At 43.5% G+C, this 18,382-nt stretch overlaps 1 non-coding gene across 1 annotated transcript; it reads right to left on the minus strand.

Annotated features, from left to right (window-relative positions):
- Positions 1-5,192: 5,192 nt before the first annotated feature.
- LOC140282506 (U5 spliceosomal RNA) lies at positions 5,193-5,307 on the minus strand. The gene has a single exon (XR_011909932.1). It is a non-coding gene; the product is annotated as a U5 spliceosomal RNA (small nuclear RNA).
- Between the last annotated feature and the right edge of the window lie 13,075 nt (positions 5,308-18,382).

The raw sequence follows: 18,382 nt of genomic DNA on the forward strand, positions 1-18,382 counted from the left end.
AAGAACAAATCTAAAGTTTCAGGAATCCGAGTATAAGCTTGCTTTCATGAGTTCTGCACGATTTCGGATTTTGCTATAAAATAAATTCCTTCACTCAAACTAAGTTAAAACTGCTTTGTCCTTCATATGTACCCATTTTTACATATATTTCAAGCATAAACTTTCTCATATTACCCTGAATGAGAAAGAACCACACTTGTGATTAAGCCATACGCCCCTTTTGAGGAGTTCTGCATGATTTGGGATTTTATCTATAAAATTAATTCCTTCACTCAAACTATGTTAAAACGGCTATTACCTTAATATTTATCAATGTCTAGATAAATCTAAAAAAAAAAAACCGTTGTAATTTGCAGTAAAAGAAAGAGCAGATCAAAAGTTTTAGGAATCCGAGAATATGCTTATTTTCATGAGTTCTGCACGATTTGGGATTTTACTATAAAATGAATTCCTTCACTCAAACCAAATTAAAACTGCTTTGTCCTTCATATTTATCAATGTCTACATCGACTTAAACAAAGAACAACGTTGTATTTTGCAGTAGAAGAAAGAGCAGCACTGAAGGATCAGGAATCCGAGAATAAGCTTGCTTTCATACGTTCTGCATGATTTGGGATTTTATGTATAAAATTAATTCCTTCACTCAAACCAAGTGAAAACTGCTTTGTCCTACATATTTATCAATGTCTAGATCAATTTCAACAAAGAATAACGTTGTATTTTACAGTATAGGAAAGAGCAACACTGGAGGATCAGGAATCCGAGAAAAAGCTTGCTTTCATGAGTTCTGCACGATTTCGGATTTTCCTGTAAATGAATTGCTTTGCTCAAACCAAGTTAAAATTGCTTTGTCCTTCATAATTATCCATGTCTAAAAATGTATCAAGCATAAAGTTCCTCATATTACCCTGAATGAGAAAGAAGCATCCCTTTGGTTGAGCAATACGTTCCTTTTGAGGAGTGCAGGATTTCCGATTTTGCTATAAAATTCATTCCTTCACTCAAACCAAGTGGAAACTGCTTTGAACTTCATATTTATCAATGTCTAGATCAATTTCAACTTCTTCTACTGCAAAATACAATGTTGTTCTTTGTTGAAGTCGATCTAGACATTCATAAATATGAAGGTAAAAGCAGTTTTCACTCGGTTTGAGTGAAGGAATTTATTTAATAGCAAAATCCCAAATCATGCAGAACTCCTCAAAAGGAACGTATGGCTTAATCACAAGTGTGGTTCTTTCTCATTCAGGGTAATATGAGGAAGTTTATGCTTCAAACATTTTTAGACATGGATAACTATGAAGGACAAATCAGTTTTTAAACCGCTTTTTAAAAACTTTAGTCAGAAATTTACACCTTGCAGCTGAACCATCTCCGCTCCCTGTTTTGATAATGTATGGTTGGGCATTCGCACCTTTTTTTACGCATTTTTCAGAAATTACGGGAGGACATTCACACCTACTTGCAGTCGAACAGCTCTGCTCCCGCTTTTGATTATGTTTGGTTGGATATTCAAACCTTTTCTTAACTGCTTTTTACAAACTTTGGTCGGACGTTCACACCTTCTTGCAGCCGAACACCTCCGCTCCCTCTTTTGATCATACATTGTCGGGCATTCGCACCTTTTCTTACCCGCTTTTTACAAACCACGGTCGGACTTTCACACCTTCTTGTAGCCGAACACATCCACTCCTGCTTTTGATGATGTATGGTTGGGCATTCGCACCTTTTTTTTACCCATTTTTCAGGAATTATGGGTGGACATTCACACCTTTTTGCAGCTGAACACCTCCTCTCCCACTTATGATCATTTGCGGTTTGATTTTCGAAAATTTTCTTTCATGTTTTCTAGCAATTATTGATGGACATTTAGACCTTCTTGCAGCTGAACACCTCCGCTCCTGCTTTTGATCATACATTGTCAGGCATTCGCACCTTGTCTTACCCGCTTTTTACAAACTTTAGTCGAACATTCACACCTTTTTGCAGCCGAACACCACCTCTCCCGCTTTTGATGATGTATGGTCCGGCATTCTTACCTTTTCTAACACATTTTTCAGCAATTATGGTCGGACATTCACACCTTCTTGCAGCCGAACACTTCCACTCCACCTTTTAGTGTTCTATCACACCTTTTTTTTCACCGCATTTTATAGATTATGGTTGGAAATTCTCAACCACTCTAATCCGAAGACCTCTCCTCCCGCTTTTGTTAATATATTTAAACTGTAGTCGGACATTCACACCTTCTTGCAGCTGAACCACCTCCGCTCCCTGTTTTGATCATGTATGGTCTGGCAATGCTACCTTTTCTTACCCGTTTGTGAGTAATTATGGCTGGACATTCACACCTACTTGCAGTCGAACAGCTCTGCTCCCTTTTTTGATTATGTTTGGTTGGATATTCGAACCTTTTCTTAACTGCTTTTTACAAACTTTGGTCGGAGGTTCACACCTTCTTGCAGCCGAACACCTCCGTTTCCGCTTTTGATGGTATATACTTGGGCATTCGAACCTTTTCTTACCCGCTTTTTACAAACCATGGTCGGACTTTCACACCTTCTTGTAGCCGAACAACTCCAATCCCGCTATTGATTGTGTACAGTCGTGTATTTTAACCTTTTCTTACCCGCTTTTGACCAACTATGGTCGGACATTAACACCGTCTTAGAGCGGAACACCTCCGCTCCCTCTTTTGATGGTGTATGTTCGGGCATTCTCACCCTTTTCTTACCCACTTTTTACAAACTATGGTCGGACATTCAAACCTTCTTGTAGCCAAAAACCACCGCTCCCTCTTTTGATCATACATTGTCGGTCATTCGCAACTTTTCTTACCCGCTTTTTACAAACCATGGTCGGACTTTCACACCTTCTTGTAGCCGAACACATCCGCTCCCGCTATTGATTGTGTACAGTCGGGTATTTTAACCTTTTCTTACCCGCTTTTTACCAACTATGGTTGGACATCCACATCTTCTTACAGTGGAACACCTCCGCTCCCTCTTTTGATGGTGTATGTTCGGGCATTCGAACCTTTTCTTACCCGCTTTTTGCAAACTATGCTCGGACATTCAAACCTTCTTGTAGCCGAACACATCCACTCCTCTATCTCGATATTGATAAATATGGAAGTACAAAGCAGTTTTAACTTGGTTTGAGCAAAGCAATTAATTTCACAGCAAAATCCGAAATCTTGCAGAACTCATGAAAGCAAGCTTATACTCGGATTCCTGAAACTTTAGATTTGCTCTTTCTTTTACTGCAAAGTACTACGTTGTTTTTTTGTTTAAATCTTTCTAGACATGGTAAATATGAAGGACAAATAAGTTTTAACATAGTTTGAGTGAAGGAATGCATTTTATAAGCAAAATAAAATGCATTAACTCACGAAAAGCTTTTTATCGCTTTTCCCTGCTTTTTACAAACTTTGGTTGGACGTTAACACCTTCTTGCAGCCGAACATCTCCGCTTCCGCTTTTGATGGTGTATATTCGGGCATTCGAACCTTTTCTTACCCGCTTTTTACAAACCATGGGTGGACTTTCACACCTTCTTGTAGCTGAACACCTCCGCTCCCGTTTTTGATGGTGTATAGTCGGGCATTCGAATCTTTTGTTACCCGCTTTTTACAAACCATGGGTGGACTTTCACACCTTCTTGTAGCCGAAAACCTCCGCTCCCTCTTTTGATCATACATTGTCGGGCATTCGCACCTTGTCTTACCCGCTTCTTATAAACTTTAGTCGCACATTCACACCTTCTTGCAGCCGAACCACCTCCGCTCCCTGTTTTGATCATGTATGGTCTGGCAATAGTATCTTGTCTTACACGCTTGTTATAAACTTTAGTCGCACATTCACACCTACTTGCAGCCGAACACCTTCTCTCCCGCTTTTGATGATGTATGGACCGGCATTCTTACCTTTTCTAACACATTTTTCAGCAATTATGGTCGAAGATTTACACCTACTCACAGCCGAACAACTCCGCTCCCGCATTTGATTGTGTATAGTCGGGCATTCTCACCCTTTCTCATCAGCTTTTTGCAAATTATGATCTGACATTCACACCTACTTGCAGTCGAAAAGCTCTGCTCCCGCTTTTGATTATGTTTGGTTAGATATTCAAACCTTTTCTTAACTGCTTTTTACCAACTTTGGTTGGACGTTCATGTCTTCTTGAAGCCGAACACCTCCGCTTCCGCTTTTGATGATGTATGGTTGGGCATTCGCACCCTTTTTTTACCAATTTTTCAGGAATTATGGGTGGACATTCACACCTTCTTGCAGCTGAACACCTCCTCTCCCGCTTATGATCATGTTTGGTTTGATATTCGAAAATTCTCTTTCATGTTTTCTAGCAATTATTGATGGACATTCAGACCTTCTTGCAGCTGAACACCTCCGCTCCAGCTGTTGATGGTGTATAGTCGGGCTTTCGAGCGTTTTCTTCCCCAGTTTTTACAAATTATGGTTGGACATTCAGACCTTCTTTCAACCGAAAACCTCTGCTCCCTCTTTTGATCATACATTGTCGGGCATTCGAACCTTTTCTTACCCGCTTTTTACAAACCATGGTCGGACTTTCACACCTTTTAGTAGCCGAATAACTCCGCTCCCGCTATTGATTGTGTACAGTCGGGTATTTTAACCTTTTCTTACCCGCTTTTTACCAACTATGGTCGGACATTCACACCTTCTTACAGCGGAACACCTCCGCTCCCTCCTTTGATGGTGTATGTTCGGGCATTCGAACCTTTTCTTACCCGCTTTTTACAAACTATGGTCAGACATTCAAACCTTCTTGTAGCCGAACACATCCACTCCTGCTTTTGATGATGTATGGTTGGGCATTCGAACCTACTCGTTGCCCGCTTTTCATTAATTATGGGTGGACATTCACACCTTGTCGCGGCCAAACACCTCCGCTCCCTATTTTGATCATGTATTGTTTGACATTCGCACCTTTTCTCAACCGCTTTTTACTATGGCCCACCCGCTGCAATGAGCACTCTTCAGCCCTTTTAAATGGTATAACTTTGCACTCCCGCACGCTCCAGCAAGCACCATTCAAGCAACACCTTTGCACTCCAGCTTCAAACATCGGCACAGTCGCAACAGGTAAGGCGACTCTACTCAGAGAAGTCACTCTGCACAGTAACAAGATTTTTTTTGCACAAACAGAAAGGGCTTCACCCGCAGGTAAAGCCTGCCAAAAATAGAAACAACTCATTAGTGCTGCTCTCCACGGAAGTCTTTAATAAAAGGCGAAAGAGTTGTACGTTATGAAGAGAAACCAGAGTACGATTATCCGTCACTGCGGGAGCAGGGCATCAGGCTAGTTGGCATAGCCACCTTCCCCATGGTGAGCTTTGCTTGATTGAGACGCTTTCTCCCCCCCCTTGCTCCTCGGCTGACCAAGTAGGAACAATCGGGCCCTATTCAATGGCTGCCTTGTCTTTTACTCTGTGCAAAAGACAAGGCAGCAACAAAAACACCACGGGAACACCGTATTGAGGCTTTGTTCTGACCGCTCATTCGGTGTCGCGTTTCTTTCAAGCAATTCTCCCGCTTAGCCCACACTCTGCTCGCTCCCAGAGCCGTGTTAAAGTCTACTTCGCATTCACTCTCTTTTCTCAGCAGACTCTTGGGATTTTATCTATAAAATGAATTCCTTCACTCAAACTATGTTAAAACTGTCAAAAAAAAAAAAAACAACGTTGTACTTTGCAGTAAAAGAAAGAGCAAATCTAAAGTTTCAGGAATCCGAGAATAAGCTTACTTTCATGAGTTCTTCACGATTTCGGATTTTGCTATAAAATGAATTCCTTCACTCAAACTAAATTAAAACTGCTAAACCGCTAATCTGTTACATGTAAGGCAGATGTCAAATTCACCGAAATAGGATCTAAGGGTATTCGGCCAATCGAGCTGTAGCAGCTTCGGTAAAAGAGTATAAGTTGAAGAGTTTGTGAATAAAGGTGTGCACACACATAGTGAGCTGTAGGAAAATAGGCAAGGAGCAATGCTGGCTGGGGTATATGTTCTTGTATGTTGTCTGACTGTTTGATTTGAATGTGTTGTGTAAGTGTCCTGTTGAATGTTACATGTTTGGGCTTTGACACGCTTCACTGTGGTTGTTAACTGTGTGGTGTGTCCTGAAATGTTATATGTTTGGGCTGTGTGACATGCTTAATGCTTGTCAGTAGCTACCCACTTATTCATATATAGCAACTGACAACATAAGAAGTCCGGACATACTTTGATAGTAGTTGTAGAAGTATCCTTATTGATAATAGATAAACTAATTCATAGTGATAGAACAGTAGATGAACAGGTGCCTGCATATGTCTCACGAAAATAAAATGGGTATATGATTGCTGACGGCAGAGCAATACTGCCAAACTTATGAGTTCTTGTGGCAAACTTGATTCAGGGTCTTGACGTGTATACGCTGTTTCGCTGACTTGATTGTCACAAGAAACAAAGTGTGTTTGATAAGATCCGACCATTTTATTACGGGAGGATCAGTATGTATGGATTCTGATGTGACTGATAAACCCATTCGTATCTTAAGCATAATCTAATACGTGAGACAACGCCCTGGCACACAATCAAAAAAAAAAAGAGAGAGCGGTTTTGTGTCCCCCCAGTCCATAATGTAGAAAAGAGAGAAAAAAGCCTTTCTGATTTGGTGTGTGTGCTCACAGTGTAGAGTGTAGAGAAAAGAGAGAAAAGAAAGCCGTTTTGGTGTCACGGGTGTTGTGACTTACACACACAAATTTCTGAATTGAGAAAGGAAATTATTTTAGAATGTCACCTCTCTGTTGGGGAAGGAGCCGGAGCTGGTGCGCGAGGCTGAGCGGTTCCGGCTAGATATAGTCGGACTCACCTCGACGCACGGCTCGGGCTCTGGAACCAGTCCTCTTGAGAGGGGTTGGACTCTCTTCCACTCTGGAGTTGCCCGTGGTGAGAGGCGCAGAGCAGGTGTGGGCATACTTATTGCCCCCCGGCTGTGTGCCAGTACATTGGGGTTTACCCCAGTGAACGAGAGGGTAGCCTCCCTCCGCCTTCGGGTGGGGGGACGAGTCCTGACTGTTGTTTGTGCCTATGCGCCAAACAGCAGTTCAGAGTACCCACCCTTTTTGGAGTCTCTGGGGGAGGCACTGGAGAATGCTCCTACCGGAGACTCCCTCGTTCTGCTGGGGGACTTCAATGCTCACGTGGGCAATGACAGTGAGACCTGGAGGGGTGTGATTGAGAGGAACGGCCCCCCCGATCTGAACCAGAGTGGTGTTATGTTGTTGGACTTCTGTGCTGGTCATGGACTGTCCATAACGAACACCATGTTCAGACATAAGGGTGTCCATATGTGCACTTGGCACCAGGACACCCTTGGCCGCAGTTCGATGATCGACTTTGTGGTTGTATCATCGGACTTGCGGCCGTATGTCCTGGACACTGGGGTGAAGAGAGGGGCGGAGCTGTCAACTGATCACCACCTGGTGGTGAGTTGGCTCCGCTGGTGGGGGAGGATGCCGATCAGACCTGGCAGGCCCAAACGTATTGTGAGGGTCTGCTGGGAGCGTTTGTCAGAATCCCCCGTCAGAAGGAGCTTTAACTCCCACCTCCGGCAGAGCTTCAACCATATCCCGGGGGAGGTGGGGGACATTGAGTCCGAATGGGCCATGTTCCGTGACTCCATTGCCGAGGCAGCTGATCGGAGTTGTGGCCGTAAGGTGGTCGGTGCCTGTCGTGGCGGCAACCCTCGAACCTGCTGGTGGACACCAGTGGTGAGGGAAGCCGTCAAGCTGAAGAAGGAGTCCTATCGGGCCTTTTTGGCCAGTGGGACCCTGGAAGCAGCTGATAGGTACCGACAGGCCAGACGGGCCGCGGCTTCGGCGGTTGCTGAGGCAAAAACTCGGGCCTGGGAGGAGTTCGGTGAGACCATGGAGAACGATTTCCGGACGGCCTCGAAGAGATTCTGGTCCACCATCCGGCGTCTCAGGGGGGGGAAGCGGCTCACAGTCAACACTGTTTACAGTGGGGACGGGGCTTTGCTGACCTCAACTAGGGATGTTGTGAGTCGGTGGGGGGAGTACTTCGAGGAACTCCTCAATCCTACCAACACGTGCTCGGAAGAGGCAGAGTCGGAGAGCTCGGAGACGGGGCCTCCCATTTCTGGGGCTGAGGTTGCCGAGGTGGTCAAAAAGCTCCTCGGTGGCAAGGCCCCGGGGGTGGATGAGGTCCGTCCTGAGTTTCTCAAGGCTCTGGATGTTGTAGGGCTGTCTTGGCTGACACGCCTCTGCAGCATCGCGTGGACATCGGGGACAGTGCCTCTGGACTGGCAGATTGGGGTGGTGGTCCCCCTCTTTAAAAAGGGGGACCGGAGGGTGTGTTCCAACTATAGGGGTATCACACACCTCAGCCTCCCTGGTAAGGTCTATTCGGGGGTATTGGAGAGGAGGATCCGTCGGATAATCGAGCCTCGGATTCAGGAGATGCAGTGTGGCTTTCGTCCTGGCCGTGGAACAGTGGACCAGCTCTATACCCTCGGCAGGATCCTGGAGGGTGCATGGGAGTTCGCCCAACCAGTCTACATGTGTTTTGTGGACTTGGAGAAAGCGTTCGACCGTGTCCCTCGTGGAGTCCTGTGGGGGGTGCTCCGGGAATATGGAGTGCCGGACCCCTTGATAGGGGCCGTTCGGTCTCTGTATGACCGGTGCCAGAGTTTGGTCCGCATTGCCGGCAGTAAGTCGGATACGTTTCCGGTGAGAGTTGGACTCCGTCAGGGCTGCCCTTTGTCACCGATTCTGTTCCTAACTTTTATGGACAGAATTTCTAGGCGCAGCCAGGGCGTTGAGGGTGTCCGATTTGGCGACCTCAGAATCGGGTCTCTGCTTTTTGCAGATGATGTGGTTCTGTTAGCGTCGTCAGGCCGTGACCTTCAGCTCTCACTGGAGCGATTTGCAGCCGAGTGTGAAGCGGCTGGGATGAGAATCAGCACCTCCAAATCCGAGACTATGGTTCTCAGCCGGAAAAGGGTGGAATGCTCTCTCCGGGTCGGGAATGAGATCCTTCCCCAAGTGGAGGAGTTCAAGTATCTCGGGGTCTTGTTCACGAGTGAGGGACGAATGGAGCGGGAGATTGACGGGCGGATCGGTGCGGCGTCTGCAGTGTTGCGGGCTCTGCACCGACCCGTCGTTGTGAAGAGGGAGCTGAGCCAGAAGGCAAAGCTCTCTACTTACTGGTCAATCTACGTTCCCATCCTCACCTATGGTCACGAGTTGTGGGTAGTGACCGAAAGAAGAAGATCGCGAATACAAGCGGCCGAAATGGATTTCCTCCGCAGGGTGTCTGGGCTCTCCCTTAGAGATAGGGTGAGAAGCTCAGTCATCCGGGAGGGGCTCGGAGTAGAACCGCTGCTCCTCCGCATTGAGAGGAGTCAGATGAGGTGGCTCGGGCATCTGGTTAGGATGCCCCCTGGGCGCCTCCCTGGGGAGGTGTTCCGGGCACGTCCCACTGGGAGGAGACCCCGGGAAAGACCCAGGACACGCTGGAGAGACTATGTCTCTCGGCTGGCCTGGGAACGCCTCGGGGTCCCCCCGGAAGAGCTGGAGGAAGTGGCCGGGGACAGAGACGTCTGGGTTTCTCTACTCAAGCTGCTGCCCCCGCGACCCGACCCCCGGATAAGCAGCAGATGATGGATGGATGGAAATTATTTTAGAGGAAGCACTAGAGTTTAGATCCCACATTTGTTGATAGGCATTCATTTATTTCTTCACTTCTGATGAAGTTTCAACAATAAACAACAAACTTTGTATTATGAGAAAGAACCAGACTCATTCTTCAGGAATCCAAAAATAAGCTCTATTTTACGAGTTATGCACGAATTCGGATTCTCCTATAAAACGAATTCCTTAACTTAAACCAAGTTAAGACTGCTTTGTCCTTCATATTTATTCATGTCTAATCAAGTTTCAACGATAAACAACGTTGTACTTTGTAGAATGAGAAAGAACTTCTTCAGCAATAAGCATCTCTCGACATATGACGAAGTACAGATTTTGCTAAAAAATTAATTCCTTCTATCAGCCTGACTTAAAACTGTTTGTCCTCTTTATTTATCCACTTCAAATCAAGTTTCAACAATAAAAAAAATTTTGTAGTTTGAGAAAGAACAACTTAATCTTCAGCAATCAGTATAAAAAGAGGGTAAGAAAAGGTGCAAATGCCAACCATACATCACTAAAAGGTGGAGCGGAAATATTCGGCTGCAAGTAGGTGTGAATGTCCGACCATAATTTGTAAAAAGCGGGTAAGAAAAGGTTCGAATGCCTGACTGTATATTAAAAAAAGCGGGAGGAGAGTGGGTGAGAATTTCCAACCGTAATCTATAAAATGCGGTGAAAAAAAAGGTGTGAATGCCCCATAGAACACTAAAAGGTGGAGCGGAAGTGTTCGGCTGCAAGAAGGTGTGAATGTCCGACTATATTTGGTGAAAAGCAGGTGAAGCAAGGTCTGAATGCCCAACCTTACATCATCAAAAGCGAGATCAGAGGTGTTTGGCTGCAAGAAGGCCATAGTTTGCCAAAAGCGGGTAAGGTGCGAATGACCGACTAAATATTAACAAAAGTGGGGGTGGAGGTCTTCGGATGCAAGTGGGTGTGAATATCCCACCATACAAGTATGGTGGAGAGGAATCTGTGAATAGCCGACCATAGTTTGCAAAAAGCCGGTGAGAAAAGGTGCGAATGTCCAACCATACATGATCAAAACAGGGAGCGGAGGTGTTTGGATGCGACAAAGTGTGAATGTCCACCCATAATTAATGAAAAGTGGGAAACAAGTAGGTTTGAATGCCCAACCACACATCATCAAAAGCAGGAGTGGATGTGTTCGGCTACAAGAAGGTTTGAATGTCCGACCATAGTTGGTAAAAAGCGGGTAAGAAAAGGTTAAAATACCCGACTGTACACAATCAATTACGGGAGCGGATGTGTTAGGCTAAGAAAAGGTGTATTAAGAAAAGGTTTGAATATCCAACCAAACATCAAAAGCGGGAGCAGAGCTGTTCGACTGCAAGTAGGTGTGAATGTCAGATCATAATTTGCAAAAAGCTGATGAGAAAGGGTGAGAATGCCCGACTATACACCATCAAATGCGGGAGCGGAGTGTTTCGGCTGTGAGTAGGTGTGAATCTCCGACCATAATTGCTGAAAAATGTGTTAGAAAAGGTAAGAATGCCGGTCCATACATCAGCAAAAGCGAGAGAGGTGGTGTTCGGCTGCAAGTAGGTGTGAATGTCCAGCCATAATTACTCACAAACGGGTAAGAAAAGGTAGCATTGCCAGACCATACATGATCAAAACAGGGAGCGGAGGTGGTTCAGCTTCAAGAAGGTGTGAATGTCCGACTAAAGTTTAAATATATTAACAAAAGCGGGAGGAGAGGTCTTCGGATGAGAGTGGTTGAGAATTTCCAACCATAATCTATAAAATGCGGTGAAAAAAAAGGTGTGATAGAACACTAAAAGGTGGAGCGGAAGTGTTCGGCTGCAAGAAGGTGTGAATGTCCGACCATAATTGCTGAAGAATGTGTTAGAAAAGGTGCGAATGCCTGACAATGTATGATCAAAAGCAGGAGCGGAGGTGTTCAGCTGCAAGAAGGTCTAAATGTCCATCAATAATTGCTAGAAAACATGAAAGAAAATTTTCGAAAATCAAACCGCAAATGATCATAAGTGGGAGAGGAGGGGTTCAGCTGCAAGAAGGTTTGAATGTCCACCCATAATTCCTGAAAAATGGGTAAAAAAAGGTGCGAATGCCCAACCATACATCATCAAAAGCAGGAGTGGATGTGTTCGGCTACAAGAAGTTGTGAATGTCCGACCAAAGTTTGTAAAAAGTAGTTAAGAAAAGGTGCGAATGCCCAACTATACATCATCAAAAGCAGGAGTGGAGGTGTTCGGCTACAAGAAGGTTTGAATGCCGGACCATAGTTGGTAAAAAGCGGGTAAGAAAAGGTGAAAATACCCGACTGTACACAATCAAAAGAGGGAGCGGAGTTGTTCAGCAACAAAGTGTGAAAGTCTGACCAAGTTTTGCAAAAAGCGGGTAAGAAAAGGTTTGTATGCCTGAATATACACCATCAAAAGTGGAAGCGGTGGTGTTCAGCTGCAAGAAGGTGTGAACGTCCGACCAAAGTTTGTAAAAAGCAGATAAGAAAATGTTCGAATATCTAACCAAACATAATCAAAAGTGGGAGCAGAGCTGTTCGACTGAAAGTAGGTGTGAATGTCAGATCATAATTTGCAAAAAGCTGATGAGAAAGGGTGAGAATACCCAACTATACACCATCAAATGCGGGAGCGGAGTTGGTCGCCTGTGAGTAGGTGTGAATCTCCGACCATAATTGCTGAAAAATGTGTTAGAAAAGGTAAGAATGCCGGTCCATACATCATCAAAAGCGGGAGAGGTGGTGTTCGGCTGCAAGTAGGTGTGAATGTCCAGCCATAATTACTCCCAAACGGGTAAGAAAAGGTAGTATTGCCAGACCATACATGATCAAAACTGGGAGTGGAGGTGGTTCAGCTGCAAGGTGTGAATTTCTGACTAAAGTTTGTAAAAAGCAGGTAAAACAAGGTGCGAATGCCTGACAATGTATGATCAAAAGAGGGAGTGGAGGTTTTCGGCTGCAAGGTCTGAATGTCCAGCCATAATTTGTAAAAACCGGGGAAGAAAAGGCTCGAAAGCCCGACTATACACCATCAAAAGTGGGAGCGGAGGTGTTCAGCTGCAAGATGGTCTGAATGTCCGACCATAGATAAAAGGCGGGTAAGAAAAGGTTCGAATGCCCGAAAATACACCATCAAAAGAGGGAGCGGAGGTGTTCCGTTGTAAGAAAGTAAGAACGTCAAACCATAGTTGGTAAAAAGCGGGTAAGAAAAGGTTACAATACCGACTGTACACAGTCAATAGCGGGAAGGAGTTGTTCGTCTGCAAGTAGGTGTGAATGTCAGATCATAATTTGCAAAAAGCTGATGAGAAAGGGTGAGAATACCCGACTATACACCATCAAATGCGGGAGCGGAGTTGGTCGGCTGTGAGTAGGTGTGAATCTCCGAACATAATTGCTGAAAAATGTGTTAGAAAAGGTAAGAATGCCGGACCATTCATCATCAAAAGCGGGAGAGGTGTTCAGTTGCAAGAAGATGTGAATGTCCAGCCATAATTACTCACAAACGGGTAAGAAAAGGAAGTATTGCCAGACCAAACATGATCAAAACAGGGAGCGGAGGTGGTTCAGCTGCAAGAAGGTGTGAATGTCCGACTAAAGTTTGTAAAAAGCGGGTAAGACAAGGTGCGAAAGCCCGACAATGTATGATCAAAAGAGGGAGCGGAGGTTTTCGGCTGCAAGGTCTTAATGTCCAACCATAATTTGTAAAAACCGGGGAAGAAAAGGCTCGAAAGCCAGACTATAAACCAACAAAAGTGGCAGCGGAGGTTTTCGGCTGTAAGAAGGTCTGAATGTCCATCCATAATTACTGAAAAATGGGTAAAAAAAGGTGCGAATGCCCAACCATACATCATCAAAAGCGGGAGAGAAGGTGTTCGACTGCAAGTAGGTGTGAATGTCGGATTATAATTTATAAAAAGCGGGTAAGAAAAGGTAAGAATGCCCAACCATAAATTATCAAAAGCGACAGCAGAGATGTTCGGCTGGTATTTATCAATGTCTAGATAGATTTCCACAAAAAACAACGTTGTACTTTGCAGTAAAAGAAAGAACAAATCTAAAGTTTCAGGAATCCGAGTATAAGCTTGCTTTCATGAGTTCTGCACGATTTCGGATTTTGCTATAAAATAAATTCCTTCACTCAAACTAAGTTAAAACTGCTTTGTCCTTCATATGTACCCATTTCTACCTATATTTCAAGCATAAACTTCCTCATATTACCCTGAATGAGAAAGAACCACACTTGTGATAAGGCCATACGCCCCTTTTGAGGAGTTCTGCATGATTTGGGATTTTATCTATAAAATGAATTCCTTCACTCAAACTATGTTAAAACGGCTATTACCTTAATATTTATCAATGTCTAGATAGATTTAAGAAAAAAAAACCGTTGTAATTTGCAGTAAAAGAAAGAGCAGATCAAAAGTTTTAGGAATCCGAGAATAAGCTTATTTTCATGAGTTCTGCACGATTTGGGATTTTACTATAAAATGAATTCCTTCACTCAAACCAAATTAAAACTGCTTTGTCCTTCATATTTATCAATGTCTACATCGACTTAAACAAAGAACAACGTTGTATTTTGCAGTAGAAGAAAGAGCAGCACTGAAGGATCAGGAATCTGAGAATAAGCTTGCTTTCATGAGTTCTGCACGATTTCGGATTTTGCTATAAAATAAATTCCTTCACTCAAACTAAGTTAAAACTGCTTTGTCCTACATATTTATCAATGTCTAGATCAATTTCAACAAAGAATAACGTTGTATTTTACAGTATAGGAAAGAGCAACACTGGAGGATCAGGAATCCGAGAAAAAGCTTGCTTTCATGAGTTCTGCACGATTTCGGATTTTCCTGTAAATGAATTGCTTTGCTCAAACCAAGTTAAAATTGCTTTGTCCTTCATAATTATCCATGTCTAAAAATGTATCAAGCATAAAGTTCCTCATATTACCCTGAATGAGAAAGAAGCATCCCTTTGGTTGAGCAATACGTTCCTTTTGAGGAGTGCAGGATTTCCGATTTTGCTATAAAATTCATTCCTTCACTCAAACCAAGTGGAAACTGCTTTGAACTTCATATTTATCAATGTCTAGATCAATTTCAACTTCTTCTACTGCAAAATACAATGTTGTTCTTTGTTGAAGTCGATCTAGACATTCATAAATATGAAGGTAAAAGCAGTTTTCACTCGGTTTGAGTGAAGGAATTTATTTAATAGCAAAATCCCAAATGATGCAGAACTCCTCAAAAGGAACGTATGGCTTAATCACAAGTGTGGTTCTTTCTCATTCAGGGTAATATGAGGAAGTTTATGCCTCAAACATTTTTAGACATGGATAACTATGAAGGACAAATCAGTTTTTAAACCGCTTTTTAAAAACTTTAGTCAGAAATTTACACCTTGCAGCTGAACCATCTCCGCTCCCTGTTTTGATAATGTATGGTTGGGCATTCGCAACTTTTTTTACCCATTTTTCAGAAATTACGGGAGGACATTCACACCTACTTGCAGTCGAACAGCTCTGCTCCCGCTTTTGATTATGTTTGGTTGGATATTCAAACCTTTTCTTAACTGCTTTTTACAAACTTTGGTCGGACGTTCACACCTTCTTGCAGCCGAACACCTCCGCTCCCTCTTTTGATCATACATTGTCGGGCATTCGCACCTTTTCTTACCCGCTTTTTACAAACCACGGTCGGACTTTCACACCTTCTTGTAGCCGAACACATCCACTCCTGCTTTTGATTATGTATGGTTGGGCATTCGCACCTTTTTTTTACCCATTTTTCAGGAATTATGGGTGGACATTCACACCTTTTTGCAGCTGAAGACCTCCTCTCCCACTTATGATCATTTGCGGTTTGATTTTCGAAAATTTTCTTTCATGTTTTCTAGCAATTATTGATGGACATTTAGACCGTCTTGCAGCTGAACACCTCCGCTCCTGCTTTTGATCATACATTGTCAGGCATTCGCACCTTGTCTTACCCGCTTTTTACAAACTTTAGTCGAACATTCACACCTTTTTGCAGCCGAACACCACCTCTCCCGCTTTTGATGATGTATGGTCCGGCATTCTTACCTTTTCTAACACATTTTTCAGCAATTATGGTCAGACATTCACACCTGCTTTTGATAATGTATGGTTTGGCATTCGCACCTTTTTTTACCCATTTTTCAGGAATTATGGGAGGACATTCACACCTTCTTGCAGCCGAACACTTCCTCTCCCGCTTATGATCATGTGCGGTTTGATATTCGAAAATTTTCTTTCATGTTTTAAAGCAATTATTGATGGACATTCACACCTTCTTGAAGCTGAACCACCTCCGGTCCCTGTTTTGATCATGTATGGTCTGGCAATACTACCTTTTCTTACCCGTTTGTGAGTAATTATGGCTGGACATTCACACCTACTTGCAGCCGAACACTTCCTCTCCCGCTTTTGATGATGTATGGTCTGGCATTTTTACCTTTTCTAACACATTTTTCAGCAATTATGGTCGGAGATTCACACCTACTCACAGCCGAACAACTCCGCTCCCGCATTTGATGGTGTATAATCGGGCATTCTCACCCTTTCTCATCAGCTTTTTGCAAATTATGATCTGACATTCACACCTACTTGCAGTCGAACAGCTCTGCTCCCGCTTTTGATTATGTTTTGTTGGATATTCGAACCTTTTCTTAACTGCTTTTTACAAACTTTGGTCGGACAATTTTTACCCATTTTTCAGGAATTATGGGTGAACATTCAAACCTTCTTGCAGCTGAACACCTCCTCTCCCACTTAAGATCATTTGTGGTTTGATTTTCAAAAATTTTCTTTCATGTTTTCTAGCAATTATTGATGGACATTTAGACCTTTTTGCAGCTGAACACCTCCGCTCCTGCTTTTGATCATACATTGTCAGGCATTCGCACCTTGTCTTACCCGCTTTTTACAAACTTTAGTCGAACATTCACCCCTTTTTGCAGCCGAACACCACCTCTCCCGCTTTTGATGATGTATGGTCCGGCATTCTTACCTTTTCTAACACATTTTTCAGCAATTATGGTCGGACATTCACACCTTCTTGCAGCCGAACACTTCCGCTCCACCTTTTAGTGTCCTATCACACCTTTTTTTTCACCGCATTTTATAGATTATGGTTGGAAATTCTCAACCACTCTAATCCGAAGACCTCTCCTCCCGCTTTTGTTAATATATTTAAACTTTAGTCGGACATTCACACCTTCTTGCAGCTGAACCACCTCCGCTCCCTGTTTTGATCATGTATGGTCTGGCAATACTACCTTTTCTTACCCGTTTGTGAGTAATTATGACTGGACATTCACACCTACTTGCAGTCGAACAGCTCTGCTCCCTTTTTTGATTATGTTTGGTTGGATATTCGAACCTTTTCTTAACTGCTTTTTACAAACTTTGGTCTTAAGTTCACACCTTCTTGCAGCCGAAAACCTCCGTTTCCGCTTTTGATGGTATATACTTTGGCATTCGAACCTTTTCTTACCCGCTTTTTACAAACCATGGTCGGACTTTCACACCTTCTTGTAGCCGAACAACTCCAATCCCGCTATTGATTGTGTACAGTCGGGTATTTTAACCTTTTCTTACCCGCTTTTTACCAACTATGGTTGGACATCCACATCTTCTTACAGTGGAACACTTCCGCTCCCTCTTTTGATGGTGTATGTTCGGGCATTCGAACCTTTTCTTACCCGCTTTTTGCAAACTATGCTCGGACATTCAAACCTTCTTGTAGCCGAACACATCCACTCCTCTATCTCGATATTGATAAATATGGAAGGACAAAGCAGTTTTAACTTGGTTTGAGCAAAGCAATTAATTTCACAGCAAAATCCGAAATCGTGCAGAACTCATGAAAGCAAGCTTATACTCGGATTCCTGAAACTTTAGATTTGCTCTTTCTTTTACTGCAAAGTACTACGTTGTTTTTTTGTTTAAATCTTTCTAGACATGGTAAATATGAAGGACAAATAAGTTTCAACATAGTTTGAGTGAAGGAATGCATTTTATAAGCAAAATAAAATGCATGAACTCACGAAAAGCTTTTTATCGCTTTTCCCTGCTTTTTACAAACTTTGGTCGGACGTTAACACCTTCTTGCAGCCGAACATCTCCGCTTCCGCTTTTAATGGTGTATATTTGGGCATTCGAACCTTTTCTTACCCGCTTTTTACAAACCATGGGTGGACTTTCACACCTTCTTTTAGCTGAACACCTCCGCTCCCGTTTTTGATGGTGTATAGTCGGGCATTCGAATCTTTTGTTACCCGCTTTTTACAAACCATGGGTGGACTTTCACACCTTCTTGTAGCCGAAAACCTCCGCTCCCTCTTTTGATCATACATTGTAGGGCATTCGCACCTTTTCTTACCCGCTTTTTACAAACCATTGTCGGAGTTTCACACCTTCTTGTAGCCGAACACATCCGCTCCCGCTATTGATTGTGTACATTCGGGTATTTTAACCTTTTCTTACCCGCTTTATACCAACTATGGTCGGCTATTCACACCTTCTTACAGCGGAACACCTCCGTTCCCTCTTTTGATGGTGTATGTTCAGGCATTCAAACCTTTTCTTACCCGCTTTTTACAATCTATGCTCGGACATT

Source organism: Leuresthes tenuis, unplaced genomic scaffold (genome assembly GCF_036924035.1).
Source record: "Leuresthes tenuis unplaced genomic scaffold, fLeuTen1.0.hap1 SCAF_22, whole genome shotgun sequence".
Classification (NCBI taxonomy): domain Eukaryota; kingdom Metazoa; phylum Chordata; class Actinopteri; order Atheriniformes; family Atherinopsidae; genus Leuresthes; species Leuresthes tenuis.